Source organism: Carassius gibelio, chromosome B22 (genome assembly GCF_023724105.1).
Source record: "Carassius gibelio isolate Cgi1373 ecotype wild population from Czech Republic chromosome B22, carGib1.2-hapl.c, whole genome shotgun sequence".
In the NCBI taxonomy this organism is placed as follows: Eukaryota; Metazoa; Chordata; class Actinopteri; order Cypriniformes; family Cyprinidae; genus Carassius; species Carassius gibelio.
In genome coordinates, this window is record NC_068417.1 from 31,793,200 (window position 1) to 31,810,370 (window position 17,171).

Below are 17,171 nucleotides of genomic sequence, written 5' to 3' on the forward strand. Positions count from 1 at the left end.
TCTTTCAGAAACATCATACACTTTCAAAGGAGGACAACTTTAATTGGATTTTAAAAACTACAAATTAACAGTATATCGGTATCATATCAGTCAATATTAGAGCAATTTTAAAAAACTGTTGGCATTGGAGGACATTGGAGATTCAAGCTCATTTAATCTTTTTTTATTATGTATAGTTTGCTTTTTTTTGCTTCTCTAATCGCTTATTCCACATAAACTCCACCCCTTTTTACCACTTTTTTTTTTCTTTTTTTTTTTTAACCAAGCTCATATTCAACTCTTACTCCATCCAATCAACAACCAGTGGATTGAACCAAGACCCAGTCCTAATTTTTTTCTTTTTCAATAAACTTATGTCGAACTTTAACTGATTTTAGTTTTTTATATTTTATTTTTTAGACAAAAAAGTATAGAATTTAATTAATGACCATTTATCGGTTATTGGCTGTGAAATTAAAATATTTATCAATTTATAAATATTGTCCAGAATATTTGTCAGTACAGTAATATCACACACACACACACACACACACACTTACTGACTTGTGTGCTTTCCCGAGTGACCCAAGACTAATTGCTGACTTGCTCAGATTCTGTTATCACACACTTTACTTGGAGTCACTCTTCTAATCTCGGGCTTTTATTCACTCAAACCATAATCCTGCTTTTAGTCGTAGTCATAGTCTTAGTCTTTCTTCAAAAAGAAGAAATGAGGAAGCACCCCATCCTCAAGATATACCAGCTGTAGAGAGACCGAGAGATGTGGAGGTTATGAATCGCACCGGCTGTTGTTTTTATAGAGCATTGTCATTTCCTCTGCAGCTGGAACAGGCGAGAGGGGAAAACAACAGAGTTTTTGGAAAACTAAACATTTACCTAGCATGAGTTGGGTGTTCCTCTGTGCAGCATCACAGAAAACAAGATCAGGATAGATGGACAGAATCTTCTATCATTAAAGCACCAAGTATGTTGTTGTGCTTCAAGGTTGCTACTTGAAGATGGTTGTGATTGTACAGACTAGATTTGTGGCATGTTGCTTTCCACAAACTGCATCCCAGTGTACATCAGATTCATGTGATTATGTCAAATTAACTGGTTCATTTGTAAAGTGCTGTACGTAGAGAGATTATAGGTAAAGGATGCTAAGTCTGTTGTTAATGGTGTTACTTAACATAAAGGTGTCTCTCAGAGCACTGTAGTCAAACTGATGATGGCCTTAAACTATTAATAAGTAGAGAAAATAGGCTAAATAAACTGTTGAACGCCTTGGACTAGATGTTTCACAGCTATATGAATTTTTTCTCTCTGGCTAAATTTAAAGTGCATCAAATGTATCTTTCTGCATTGGATTTAGATTTTTTTGTATGCAAAAAAAAAAAAAAAAAAGGTGTAGTTAAGTAGCCTTTTATATTTGTTAATTCTCCTATTGAAGGCAATGTCAGTATATCCATAACAATTGTACCTGATAGGGATAGAACAATTACCAGTTTGATAATAAATCATGATAAAATTCCCCAAAGTTAGTATTATTTTATTGATTTAATGATCAATAAAACCATATCCCATTGCCACAACTTATGAAATACAATAAATACTATCCAGCATAAAGCTTAAGAGTATTTTAGTTTAATTTGAAAACCTAGCTGAAAGCTGGGACTCTAAGGAAATAAACATATAGGTACATTCTGCCTGTGTACATTTTTTGTCTGGCCAAAAAAGGACAGAATGTGCATGCCCTGCTGTAAATTTTGACCGGTTGATGAAAAACAAGCTTATGTGGATTCTACACATATATCAATTTAGATGATAAAGTATCTAGAATTACAGATGAAATATAATCATTTATTAATCCGTTATCATTTTGACTTAATCCTTTTGTTTATTTAAAGGCTGAAATGTGAGGTTTACCATTTTATGAAACCTTTTCATGAAAAGTTTTAGTTCACGTTTTGTACGTTATTTGATAAACTGTTGTCGGTCATGTTGCTACTTTAAATCTGAACATCATTGGTAATGTTGGAAACGATTTATGTTTCAGTACTTTTTGAACATTTCCAGCACATTTTAACAATACCATGATAATATTGACATCCGTGATAATTTTGGTCACTATACTCGTGAGAAGAAATATTCATACACATCTCTAGCACCTAATACGAGTCACGACTTGATTTATATAGGACGTTCTATATATCAACTAATTGATTATGTAAAATGGCAGTTTTGCACAACTTTGTTGTAGGACAACCAGTTAAGTGGTAAAACTGAGTAGTCATGCAAACCCTAGAAGCAGCCATTCAAAATCCCAATGTAAGTTGGCCTCAGGCTCAAGAAGAGCTCTTGTATGCTGAAGTCATAAAAGAAAGAGAACACCACTTTAAAACTCAATATTGAGTCTTATGGACCACCTAGTATCCAAGAGACCCCCAGTGAAGGTGCTCATGGAGAGGCCTGTTTTGAGGCCAGACCTCACTGCAGGAGCCATCTGATAGGCACTCTGTGAGTAAACAGCCCGGTTTATGAAATAAACACAACAGTAGTGTGGCTTGGTTGGGTTCCAGGCTTCGGACAACCAAACACTGTAACACTGTTAGGCTAAAGTCTAGAAATTATTCAGACCTTTATGGCATCTAAAACTGTGACAATTCAAGGTAAAGTATTCAATTTCTGGTCCACTGATGGCATCAAATGGAATTATGACTTAAAGTTTCAAAATTTTGGTTGAGCTGCCACTCAAACTTATCGCATAAAAAGTTTACCTCAGTTTGCTTTAGGATTCTCTGAATGAAGATTCTTAGCAGTCGTTGACTCTAGAGATTTATGGTGTATAATGCAGTACGTCAGGATCTGTATGGACTTCCTTGCATTTTGGCAGATGGACAGCAAAGTTATGGAAGCTATTAACATTCTATGGCTACATGTGAACACTTGTTATTTTTCCATATGTGGGTGGGGCAGGGAAAGTATTGCACTGGCCGTCATTGGAGACAGAGAGAGGCTCTCTGAAGGGGCCTGGAACCCTCCGCCCTCTCCACTCCACCGAACAAAGAGCAAAGACAAACGAGTGCTGGGAATCAGTGAGGTGGAAGAAGAGAGGCATTAGTACTGGTTGGATGGGTGGAGGGATGGCAGCAGTGAGGAATAGGAAGAGATGGAGAGAGAGCAGAGGAAAAGAAAACAGAGGATCACAAGACTAAGCAAGAATGTCCTAGTCCAATATTCGATCTGTACCAAGAGGAACGGAGGAAAAAAAGAGGGAATTTAACAGCAACTCATGTAACAAGTATAAAATCAATATATGTTGTTTTATACTTACCGACTTTGCATCTGTAGCAAGCATTTTTATAGGAAAGGATGACGAATATGAAAAAAAGTGGTGATATTATTGTCAGCAGGTTGTTCTTGGGGAAAATTACAGTATGCAGGCGGTCCTTAAAAGATCTTTTTCCACTGACCATCACCAAACCTCTTTCTTCCATAATGGACACAGTGTAGTGTTTAATATCTCCTTATGTATGTTGTAAATCCATTTCAGGGACAGACCGAAAGAAATGGAATATGAGTCATCCACAAGTTCTGAGCTCACACAATCCATACACTGCTCAGGACTGAGAGAGATGATGCCTTAAACAGAGAAAGGGAGAGAGAAATAAAAGAGAAACTGAGATCATAGCGGGTGTATGAAAGTGATATTCTCCCCACTGGTCACTGCTGAGAAGTGAGACAGTCTGGAAGGTTTTTATTGGTTTACCAGTGGCCAGTAAATTCAGACACATGCTGCCTCACCTTGAAAAAATCTTACTGTGCTGTGCTAACACTCCTCGTGTCTCATATTCGGTCTCTTGATCTCAGGTTTTCTTGGTGGCAAAAACATTCATCCGGCCAGGTAGGCCAGTAGCCTGTTTATGCAGTTACAGGTGTGTGAGAAAGGTGAAAAAAGACAGGAAATGAATTAACATTCAAGATTGAGCTATTGATACTTCTGTGAAGAAGTATGGTGTAGCTTGGGGACAAAAAAGTCCTTAAATGTGAGCTAAATCTGAAAAAAACCCTTGAATGTCCCTGAAGGTAAAATGGATTCAGAAATATTGTAAAATGTATAAATTATATAGTCTGCAATTATATAAAAATATGAGCGGCCAGTTAAGTGTTCTTTCTCTATATATGCTGATTGTGGAGTATGTCCAAATTAAACCGTATCGGTTATTACATTGGAGAAATGCATTGCATCATCTGCAGTAAGTTAGATCGGTCTATTTTATTGTTCTTCTCTCACTTCATGACAGTCCTTTGTGCACACTGAAGCTTACATTTTGTGACACATTATCTAGCCTGAAATGTCCCGTTGAGGAGAGCTGGGTGATTTGCCTCAGCGTAGATTCACCATTCAAAAAACATTTCCCTAACACAGGATCATATTTCAGTCTCCTGGCCTTTGAGGCATGTGGGATCCACACCCAGGACCATTTGAGGAGATATCTTCATGCTTGAGTTGCTATGGTCAAGGTGGGTGATTTGTGACGGGCAACTTTGCAGAGAGGAAACATTTTACAACCTGTCTGGATAACATCAGCACTATCACCGGCGCAAGGTATAAAGGGATTTTACAGACTGTGATATGCAGTTCTAAAAACTTCACTTACCATTTAGGTCACATCCTTACTTTGTTCTTTAAAACTTTGTTACTAAAAATGACTTGCCTGTGTTGCATCACGTGTTTAAAGTTACAGAGAACCCCTTGAGAAGTCAGTACCTTCCTATCCGAATGGTCTACAATTCATTACTTCTTAACTGCATGGGGTGTGGAAGGAAACAGCTGGAAGGAGTGACCTTTAGTCTTAAAATCAACACACTAGAAGGGATACAACTCATATGACTGGGCGCAACCTACTCCATTGAAAAGGCACTGACTTGCCCCCTCAGAGCAGCTCAACAACCCTGACTGTGACAGCTGTGTCCATTGGTGGTCCATTGTCAAGACTCTTCCTGAGGAACAAATTTGTCATACTTGTGGGCAGGGTTTCTGGTGAAATTTACAGTGTCCGTGATGAAGCTCTTAGAAGTAGGCTCGCTCGTCTGCAGTTCCAATGAGTAGGCTATATCATAGGGGACCTTAAGAGACATTATCCTGGACAATCTTGATGACAAGCCCTGTTTGTGGGAAACAGGATGACTCAAGTTTATTTTAATTTGGATACAATTTGTGTTTGGAATTGAATGTTGTTGAACTTGGTGGCAATTGTTTTCCTTAATGTTCAAGAATCCTGGAATGGAATTATAAATGGAAAGACGACTTGGGAGTTTAGGCTTTATTGTTGGCTCTGAGTCACATATTACTATGCTTCAGTCTCTTTGCGTGTGATCTCAGTAGACAGTGCAGACTCTGGCTGGATGCCTGCGACCCTGCAGGATCCCTTTGTCTGTCAGGAAGTTTGGCTCCTCGATTTCTGTCTCTTTAGCTCTCTTGATCTGCCTCATCCCAACTGTGGAGACCCATCACCACTGAGGCATTAATGGCCAGTTAACACAAGAAATAGAAAGTGTTCTTGTCCTTGTTCTATTTAGTTGTGTCATTCTCCTTCTGAGGTTTCGCAGCAAATCTAATGACAGCTCCTGTTTTCCCTTGAATGGACAAAGCAACTCCCACAAACTCTTATATCTGTTTGGGAAGAGCTAGAATTGAACAGTGTTGCTAGCTGAATGGTGTTTCGGCAGGAGGTGGTGCTGTATAAATGGATTTGGCAGGGGAAGTGATGGCTCCTGCTGCTGGGTGAGTGGACATCTATGGGTCTCTATCTTGGCCTTTACTGCTGGTTCAGTTTGGAGCTGACCTTCTGCTCACTTCACAGGGGCTCCGGAATTTTCCAAACCCCTGCCGATGGGTTTTTAGTATTAATACACAGTGGGGCATCCACAGTTCTCTCAGAGAAATGGAGAAATAACCACCTCAGTGGGGACTTGATTCACTTCCTCAAGCAGTCTTCTATTACAAACATGCCAGAATGGAACAGAGCCTTGCAGCTTTCAATGCAAGTTAAAAGCTCATTGATAATTAATACATTATCATCAAAGCCAATATCCAACCACAGACTCCTTTCATCCAAAGGAGATAAATTCCAACCTTGAATATTGAGAAACACTATTTGGTTTTATTTAGTTTTCCCCATTTGCTTTTCATGCAACTTGCAGTCGTATTATCTAGTCCCTACTCTTCCTATACTTTGAGTTACACATCTTACCTATTGCATTGGGATTTCCTTCCTTAAATATTTGCAGGATATTGGCTTTGCTTGAGAGCCAATTATTTATGTTTTTACCATTTTACCAGAACATCCTTTAGACAACAAATCAAGTCTTTAGTCCATCCCAAGAGACACTTCTTTACATCAATATGCCAGAAATTAAGCAATGAAGGAAACCATTATTGCACCTACATCCTTTGTTGATGACCTGCATCTAAACTTGCTTGTAGCTTGACTGTTCAAAACAAGCCCAGAAAGAATGGAGTTCAAAATGTTAACAGGCCTTTCAGAAAGCTTTCTTCGTTTTCAGATGAGACCCCCTGAATAAAGCCAGTTTTCTTGCTTCAGTTGAAGGGAATTCCTGAGCAGGACATTACAACCGCGTAGGAGAAAGTTCTACGCGATTCCTACATTCAGTCAATGTGCTTTGAAAACACAAAGAGACCCAGAGGAAAGAAAGCTCGTAACTCCCCTCAGTAACCCTTCACCATACAAATTACTCTTTCATCTAGTGGCTGAAAGCGTCAAAGTTCAAGTTCATGACCTTGCATGTATGTGTTCACGCCTTTGAAACGCCTATGAAATCTTCACCTCCAGGTGGTTACTAGAAGCAGGTGGCAGATAATAACGTCATAATCTAGCGAAGGGCTCGTCATGAGGTTTCATACAAAGAACGAGGATGGAAGATCATCCCATATAATTGCACGTTTGCTCCATTACTTCTTAAAGCTTTTGTACACATGGTTTATGTTATCGTATGTTTGAAATGTTTTCTGTATATAAGTCCCTTGAAGATGGTAAAGAGAACCATATGTGTAGTTTGAAGGAAGGGGAGGAGGGGACTTACCCAGGTTGATTGCTCTCTTAGGGCACAAGGTGGGGCCACAACATACATCTCCATTGTTTGTGTTTGTCTCCCTGGAAACCTCTGATAGTTCGGTTGAGTGGACAGCAGATGTTTTTAAGTGTGTGTGCGTGGAGGAATGGTCATACAAAACTTGTGACAACTGAACAACTTTTGGCTCATGGGGTAATACATCATTGTCTGCCTCTCTCTATATATCTCTCTCTCTCTCTCACTCACACACATCCACACACACACACAGTGCTTTTTTTCCTGACTGTGCAGTACCCTTCCCGGAAACAGTCACCCCTTCCTTCATCCATGCACACTTTGTTTCTGTTCAATATTGTTCAATGACAAGACACAAATCTACTGTCACAAGTCCTGGTCAAGGCCAGGAGTTCAGCTTTATCTCAAATACTTGCAGTAATCATCGCTCTCATAATCAGCAACACAATGGACGTGGTGTGACTGTGAAATTACATTTTTTTTAGATTGCAGCAATGGCATCTGCAGATGTGAATGAGTCTTTTGTTCCCTTTGTCTCTCTAATATTCATTCTGTTTTTATTTACTCCTTCTGTGCCAGAAATGTTGAAATGGCTCCACGGGGACAGTGAGATGGTTATTATGCTGTGCTAAAGGTCGTTTGTTGACATTCCCTTCGTTTCGGAGTTCACCAAGTAAAGTTTTGAGCCTGACCTAACCAGATCAGGTTATGCTTATATCAGATGAGTAACATGAGAGCGGAGACTTGGAGTTGGTAATGAGATTTTGTAGGAAATTTACGGATTCGATTTCTGATTCCTTTTAATAGTTCTGTTAATAACTATTTTGGTAATTCTGATAAAGAACCACAAATGGAAAGTAATAGGACAGCAATTATTTTCTCAAGATTCCTGTTCGCTTTAAAAATAGTGTATTATTGGAAAGTTTACATTTGTGACAACTAATTAGCCAATAATTGTTGTTGAGAGAATCTGTTCCATTAAAGTAGGCTGCATGTTAAATCAAAATGAAGTCAAAATTGTGATTAGACCGAAACTGTGATTTGTCATGCATATCTTGTCAGTGAAGTACGGTTCTGTGATCAGCAGTAAACCTCTATCTGAAGGCCAGAGGTCACTATTGCGTAAACTCCAAATACGGCCTGCAAAAGAAACCCAGCGGTTGCTGAATAAACAGAAGATCTAAATGCTTTCGTTGATTCAACATGACTAATAAACACACAACTACTGCAATTTATGGTAAATCTTAATTCTTATAATAATTTTCATTGCAATAAAGTATATCTATAATGCAATGCTAATTAACAGTCTTTATCACCACTTAGAATACAATTATATATGTTGCGCGCCTTATTCTTTGTAAGGAGCCGCATCTCACAAAAGATTTTATTTCAAACTGACGTTATGAAGGGAGTAAAAACATGTTATTAACTCGGGTATTTTCACATGCTTTCAGATGGCGCAGCATTTAGGCCTACTTCACAAAGCCGTAGTTCACTGAAAAAGTTATATAAATTATTTATTCGATTTCATAATCGTACGATTATATCCAGTGTTGGGCAGTAGCGTCGCTACAAGCAGCGAAGCTACTAGTTTAACTAAATTTCTCAGTAGCTTGGTCGTAGCTTCGCTACTTTCTGAATCAAATAGCTTTTTAGTAGCGAAGCTCTTTTTTTTACCAAGTAGTGCGGAAGCTTCCACACAAGCTACATTTTCACAACCATTTCTGAAGCTCAAACTCAGATCGGGAAATACAACTGCTAAGATCGCTGATCCTGGATCAGTAGTGACGCGACGGCGCTACTTCATCTTGTTCGTGTCTATGGTGGATAGCAACCAACCATCTTTATGATGCATTACCGCCACCTTCTGCTCCGGATGGTACCACTCCTTGGCCAGTCACGCAAAAAATTATTCGATGACATGATGGCATAGGATGAGGTCGGAGAACAGTTAATCGGTTAAAGAGAAAATATGTTTTCAGATGCTGCTTGTAAAAATTATCAGGGTCCCCCTTACGAAAGGAAAATATATTTACCAATATATTTCTTAAAATATATTGTGATATATTGTAATATATTATTTTCCTTTTTATTTCTAATATTTTATATATTTAAATACATTTAATAATATATTGATGACACATATATTATATAATATATTGCAAAATATACAAATGATTGCCGCTTTCAATATATTGCAATATATTGGAAAAAATAAATATAAGAATATATGCCTAATATAGTACATGGTATTTTCCAATATACTGCAATATATGTTTGTTTCATAAGGGCCAGCCTGGCCATTTTTATTTTATTTTTTGTACTGTTTGGAGGTCTTACATTTTGTTCTGCAAAGTCCTACAGTATATTAAGCATGCCCATGCAACAGGTGCATACACTTACTTGTTAATTACATGTATTTTTTTATTTATTTTTTTGTTGCCAAATTGATAAGGAACACAAAAAACTATTAAACTAAACAATTACACCTGCCTATCTGTTTGACTGACAGTTTTAATCACTGAGATAGCATTGACTTGTAATAAAACATGTTCAACATAAAAATGTAATTTTAAAAGTAGCTTAGATGTAGCAAGCTACTGTTGATGTAGCTTAGCTTGCTACATTTCCCAGGGGGGTAGCTTCAGTGTAGTGAAGCTTCATTTACTGTAGAGTAACTGGTAGTTTAGCTCACTACATTTTCCAAGTAGCTTGCCCAACACTGATTATATCATCTGCCATTTTTTTGCATAGCTTGTATGAAAACTACGGCTCTGTTTAGTAAATGCTGCTCCATCTGAAAGCAGGTGATGGAGATTTATTAGTAATCACAGAACCGTCTTTAATGACTAGATGATGGCATTCGATTAAATCGTGCAGCCATACTTTAAAAGCCTTTATTTACTACAAACATGTTTGACAGTCCCACGTGATATCCTCCATCAGGATCTAATCTGTGCCTCTGAAATGACTCTGTCCTGCGGGATTTGAACTTGTGTGGTCGTGACATGGAGAGTCACAGCAGTGCCATGTGATGCATAGCAGCACACAATCATCCTCTTTATCAGCTTATTTATCAGCGGCATTACAAAATGAGGCCTATTACACTCGGGTGAATGGTTTCTGGATAGTTTTCAATGGATCAGTTATTTTGTGATTATTGGTGTTTGGTTTGTGCAGTCTGTGCTTCTCAAACTGTGATCCATCTGATAATCTGGAGAAGACTTGAAGTCTGTGAGTTGATTGATTAAATAAATAACTAAAATTGACTTGACTTATAATTAATTGACACCGTTGAGATAAATTTTATTATAAAGCGTGCATTAGTGAACATAAGCGTTCAGTTTATCTTTAATTTCAGTGAAATAAGAACAAAGCAGCAGTCTAGCACAAAGACAAGGGATTAGTCAAGATTTTATAGGTGCCAATTGCATCACATGTTGTATTGTGAATGTTTGACATCTCTATTATTCAGAATTACAGCTTGTCGTTTGTTTTTATGGCTTTCATGATCAAAAGAGCAGCGTGTCTCTCTGTCATCAGCTATTACATAATTCCTAAACATGAATGAGAGAGCGAGCTAACAGGTTATTAGTGTGAAATTAATCCTGGCACTACTTTATGCAAAAAAGGCTTTGATCTACACTGAGAATAATAGGATACCAAGAATAGCTAATTAAACACAGATCTGTAGCAGGATGAGAATGTACTGGGTTTCCAGTACATAAGGTTATTCAAGGAGAAGATTAACGGTCTTAAATAGGGATGCACCGAAATTTCGGCCACCGAAAATTATCGGCCGAAAATGGCTTTTTCGGTTTTCGGCCGATAGACTTTTATCACCGAAACAGCACGGCCGAAATGTTGTGATGGCGCAAACAGAAACCGCGACCTGCACGTGCACCAGCATAGCGCAGACCACGAGCTCCACGCGACATTCACTTAACACCAGTGAGAACATTCTCTCTCTTCGTATTCCTTTATTCGCAGCACTAAAGCGTCTCCTAACAAAGAGATTAAGACGGACCACGAAGTAAAAACAAAGAAAAGTACAGTCTTATAAAGTCTGTGAGCACACGTCTCACTGAGATCTTTTCGGATCCTCTGCACTTCATCGCGAATGTGCTTGATCCGCGTTATAAAGACCATTACTTGGATGCAGAAATAAGGCAGCGCGCACGAGAAATGATCCAGGCCGCGCTGTATGCGGAGAACCCGTGTGGAGACGGAGAAGCGCCAAGCGCAGGAGACAGATCAGAGCGCAGAAAAGACTCATCTCTGCACCAGATGAGTGGCATGCACCATCGTTGTCTGATATGTTCAGTGGAATTCTGCAAGAAAGTGCCTGAAATAATAATAATAGGTTGGCTATTTTGTTCTTAGGCTACTATACACACACACACACACACACACACACACACACACAAACATATATACATACATAATATCAGATTGTAGCCATATTTATGTTAGATTTTCTGCTAGATTTCTGCTTTAATTTGATAAAAATGTTTATTTATGCCCTGGCCCTATTTAAACACACTCTCTCAAATATTTCTCAAATGTCAGGCAGATGACAAGCTCAACTGCTCAACAGCTATATGGTTATCTGTCTGAAGTCCCCATCCCCAGAAGTGATAACAGTCTTGCCTACTGGAGAAGTAATGCACTTTCTAGTCCTACATAGAAAAATTTCAAATGCACTTCACCTAAATGCACTTTGTTTTTATGAGAGAACTGTTCATTTTAAAACCTTTCTGCAGGCCAGTAGGCCTGTACATTATTATTAAATATACACGAGTGGGATACATTTTTAGTTTGAATTTTATTTTCTACTGTGCATTGTTGCAATGTGCTTAATAAATATTTGCATCATTTGTAATTATGTATTTTTATGTTTTTTTTTTTTTTAAATAAGTTATGTAATTGTAATTATTTTTGAAACTTTAATATTAATTTATGCAATTGCAATGTCTTAATTTTAGTAAAGTTAGTACACGGTCATAGCAATAAATGCAACGGTACTAATAATTGGCATATTTTCTTTCGGTGTTTCGGTTTCGGTTTTCGGCCTTGGTTTTCTCTTCTTCGGTTTTCGGTTTCGGCCAAGAATTTTCATTTCGGTGCATCCCTAGTCTTAAACTACATCTTTGCCATATTCTACACTTATCTATAGTGCTTAGTTTTACCAGTTTTCATAAATGGTCTGTGTGGATGAGGGAGGGGGCTTTATCTTGTAAATTTAAAGTATGAAACCATTGTACATCAGACTCCTATTTCAACAGAGCAGGGAAAATCCTGTTTTCCATTATGTTCTCTTTAAAGCCTTTTTTTGTGTCCTGTGATGCTCTGACTCAGATTGAATTAAAACAATGGGAAATCGGCTCAAGACTCAAACAGTTCAAGGTAAGATCATTTCCCTTGAGGAACTCTCTCTCTAGATAAAGCATACAATCACAGAGAGTTCACGGCTGAGTGAAAACTAAAGCATTAGTCAAGCTGTATCCGCTGTTATTGGAAAAGTCAGTGCATCTAACAGGAAATTTCACCTTTTACTCTCTGACCAGGAGAGATTTCTGAACAAAATATGAAGGTAATGTGTCTTATGCAACTCACGTTTTAATATAAAAGCCTATGAAGTTTGAATGTCTGTGTGTTCAGAAGATTTGTTTATTTTTATGTGCGTATCCATGGTAATTATAACCAGATATCAGTTTAGAATCTGAAAATGACAAACAGAGATACAGCAGAGACTGTTTGTCTACTGTGTGCGTGTTTCCAAGATGGTTGTTCCCTAAGTTACGCTTGCTACACTTGGGGAATGTGTTGACGGCCGTCAGGTGAGACTGCGGTGCTACAGGCGGATCTTGGCACATGCTTCTTCATCAGCCATGAACCTTACTGTCTGGCTGACTGACAGACATGAAAATATGATACTGAGACGCAAGAATACCAATACAGTCAACCAAGCAGCAGTCTTAAGAATTTAAATATGATTTCAGACACACTATTGACAGTCAGACTGTTATTGATTCAAAAGACACGTCCACTTATCTTATTTTGAAAGTAGACATGTAGTCAACTGGGTTCTGATATCTTGAGATTGGGTTGATTGTTATTTTATATACTGTACGGTGCATTGAGGATGGAACGATTTGTGGGGGGAAAAATCGAAACAAGAGACAAACAGGGTTCGGCTAATATGTGACCCTGGACCACAAAAGCAGTCTTAAGTCGCTGGGGTATATTTGTAGCAATAGCCAAATATACATTGTATGGTTCAGTTAATATATTAATCTCAATTTTTTTAAAAATGTACACTTAAGAATGGTTTTGTGGTCCAGGGTTACATATATGTTTCTGTTGATGGATGCACATTCTGGATTCCCAATACATTACAACAACGACGAAAAAAAAAAAGAAAACCTTGGACAAACCGCTCACTCTTGTTCAAAGTGAATGGCGTATGAATGGAATATAAGCAATCATTTATTATGTCATCTCCAGGGGAATGATAGCGCGCGTGCACAGGTGAGACCTGAACATGCCAGCTCGCACACGCAGTGAGAAGATTTGTCCGTACGCTCATCCGAACCACGCAAATATTAAGCTCTTTCTGAAGTATTGTCTTTAAATCATAGACTGTGGTTTTAATGGACAATTTCAAATTGTCAAAATGCCGTCTTGATAAGTATCCTATCGCAGACATACAGAGCTGAACGTACTGTATTTGTGCATTCTCTTAAAGTGACAGCAATCTCTCTTAGTATCAATAAAACAGATTAATATAAAATGAATCTGACACAAATATCATTTAAATGAAGTCATTTATTATTTTCTGAAAGAGTACATCTCTGTATCAAACAAAGGCAAAGAAAAAGCAGAATCAAGCTATCTGATATAAGATGCATTTGCAAAAATAACAGCCGTCAAACAGAATAAATCAAAACTGCCTAATGTTACCGAATGAAATGACGACCCGGAAAGTGTTATAGAACTGTGCAAGCTTTGATGTGTTGATGGAAGCGATCGACTCCATCTTTTCTTTGATCTTCTATGTTTGGATGTAGTCTTTGATTTAAAAATTTATTAAATTTTCTTTGATTTTCTTAGCTTTTTTGTTTTATTTTTATGAAAAGTGTTGATACATTTTTTGTTAGTTTAAAAGCAGAAGCTCTGTTCTTTTGACATATTGCACATTCAGATGTTCATTCAACAAAACATGAACATTTTGTGAAAATTATCAAAAAACGCTGGCAGTATATAATGTTTTTTTAATGCAGTATTTACCAAACATTATTACAAGCGCAATGTGCATTACCTGCACACAAGACTTTGGAACAGACTGTAAACTTTTCATATATTTTAAATATTAGAAATGATTATTATTACCAATTATATAAATAAATTGTCATATAGTACATTGCAAAATCAGAAGACAACTTTTACACCAAGATGATGAAAAATATCTGATTTTACTTTCAATGTGCCCTCATGTCTAGACCATAATGTTTGATTTGCCCATCTATTTTCACTACACCAGAGCTAGTTGCCTAATGAATTCATTTCTATCCCTCAGTACCTGAGACGACGTCTCTTTTAGACGCTGTTTGTGTGTGATCTTCTGAAATGAATGAATTTAATGAGTTTGTCTCAGTTCCAAGTTTATGTGCAGGTTCAATAAGAGTTTTTGACATACACTGTCTGCATTGTTCAGAAGTCATGTTGAGTTAAATATTAGCCTCCGGCCACAATGATCCTGCCCTTCCCTGAGACATCACTCAAAAAGAGCCGCACTACATCCAAACATGAGAAATGATGGCCTGATTTGATATCACAACAATGTGTGTCTGTGTGTAAAGCCACAACTGTGGGCTATATTTTACAGTTTTTATCAGTGCAAACACTCAGCAGCGATAAGGAATGACGATCCGCAGAAGAGTCATACGAAAGGGCGAGAATGATCAAATCCGGTTTGAACCAAGTGTTAAAACAAAGTGCAAGACCCGGATGTCTGTAATTGAAGGGGAAAGTGGTCTGCGATGACGTCCTGTGTTTGCATTCCAGCGTTTTAGCGTCGCATAATGCACTCGTACAATGAGATACCTGTGGGAAACACGGAGCAGGACCATCGGAGAGAGAGAGAGGGAGAGTAAACAGTGATGGTGTGTGTTTGTGTAAGACCACGGGGAAGTACGCACACACATCTGCACCTGTTCTGTTGGGATTGCTCAAGTCAGATAGTAGGCAAAGAGGGAATTGTGGGAAAGGGAGCGATAACAGGGCACAGTCTCCATAAAACTATGGCTTTATTTCAGGCCAAACCACGAGACGGAGATTTTCCGCTCGCTTTTGCCGGCTCGCAGGAATTCCTGCATGTGCTCTGGCTGTCGATCTGATCGACTGTCCTCCCTCTGGACCTTTGTGAACTGTCTCATGGAAAACCATTTCATTATAGTCTGTTTGTCTCTCTCGTTTTCTCTTCTTATTGGTTCACTTTAATCAGTGATCATATCCAGAAGCTGCCATTTAAACTGCATAGAGTTGGATTCCTGGATTGAATTTGTGTGTGTTTGGTCTGTCTTACTGTACTGTTGGATGTCTGTGTACACAACAATCGTGATCCTTTCTTCCCTGATGTCATCGGAGATAAGGTGTGTGAACTGTATACGCGAGTTATGTTTATCTGTGTTATTATGTTGACAGGAAAAGGTTTACGAGAGAGAGAGAGAGAGATTTAGGAGCGTGATAAGTGTCTGACATGTCTGTATGCTTTTCTGATACCCGTTTTATAAAAGTACACAAAAAATGCTACAATGTCTACTAACTGTAATATAACACAGTAGTTGTGGTTTAAATGTTTCTTGACAAAATATAAAAAGGCATGGTACACAGCAAATACATTGTCATCTACCGACAGACTCGGACTAGGGTAACCTTGACCTCGTGATAACCTTGACCTCGTGTCATAGATGTTAAACAAATGGACTTGAATATGTTGTTTTTCAGAGAGCGAGTATGTGATATAAAGTGTTGCCAGTGCTCTGGATGGCAGGTTGTGGGAAATAGTTATTCAGTTTTGTTTATTTACTTGTGCTGGATGCTTTTAGAGGCCAGTTATGAAATGGAGTATAATTGTTGTCATTGTAAATATTCATGTTTCTATGGCCACGGAGGATAATCAGAGATTGTGCGTCACATTAACCAAACAAACATGAACACACTGTATTTTTTATATATATTTCAACAAATGACAAGCAAAATCAAATCCCTAGCTTGCGAACACTTTTGTAGCATTTAAAAATGTTGGTTTAATGCACTAAGACAGTGATGCTAAAGAAGCGTTAAGCCTGTTCTTTACGTTATATGAGAGGAAAACACTTAATGTGTAAATAACTGTATTGCATACACATTTTGGGCTCATATGCTTTATCACTGTCGTAGTACATTAAGGCTACGTTTTTGGGATTTATAACCACATTTCTTTACAGGTGTGAGTCTCAAAACTTGCCGTTCACACAGCAGCGTAAAGTAGTGTTTTGTGTTCTGTCTGTATGAACGTGCATCAAGCCCATATTCTTTACCAGTAAACATAGTGACAGTGACCAAGTTACTTTGACGATGACAAGTTACTTTTGCAATTCATTGGCAGCATTAATGCCATAGTGGTGATAAAAATAAATAATAAAACAATTTCACAATAAAGACAGAAAATCTAAATACTGCCCCTAAACTCAGTGTCAATTATATACACAACTATCTTCTATACAACACTTTAGTATAGAAGAATTAATTAATAAAAATATAATTATGTATTTCTGCTTGTAATCCATTCAGAATATCTTGCTGAATATGCAATTTCATTAAATGCTAAATTTTGCTTGCTTTTACACACTAACAAGTCTGAATTGTTGTCTGGTAATCCAGGGCATGTCACAGATGCTGTCGATTGTATTGAACCCAAAACATTGATTGAATGCAGTGGAACACAACTTGCCAGCATTTTGTATTGTCAGATTTGTTTTTGTTTTTATGAGGTTGTTTTGACTCACAACTGTGAATCTTCTAATCTATGT

General features: G+C 37.9%; 1 protein-coding gene across 3 annotated transcripts in view; it reads left to right on the forward strand.

Annotated features, from left to right (window-relative positions):
* Nucleotides 1-17,171, forward strand: part of add3a (adducin 3 (gamma) a) — an 86,612-nt gene that overhangs the window by 38,982 nt on the left and 30,459 nt on the right. The window lies entirely within an intron of this gene.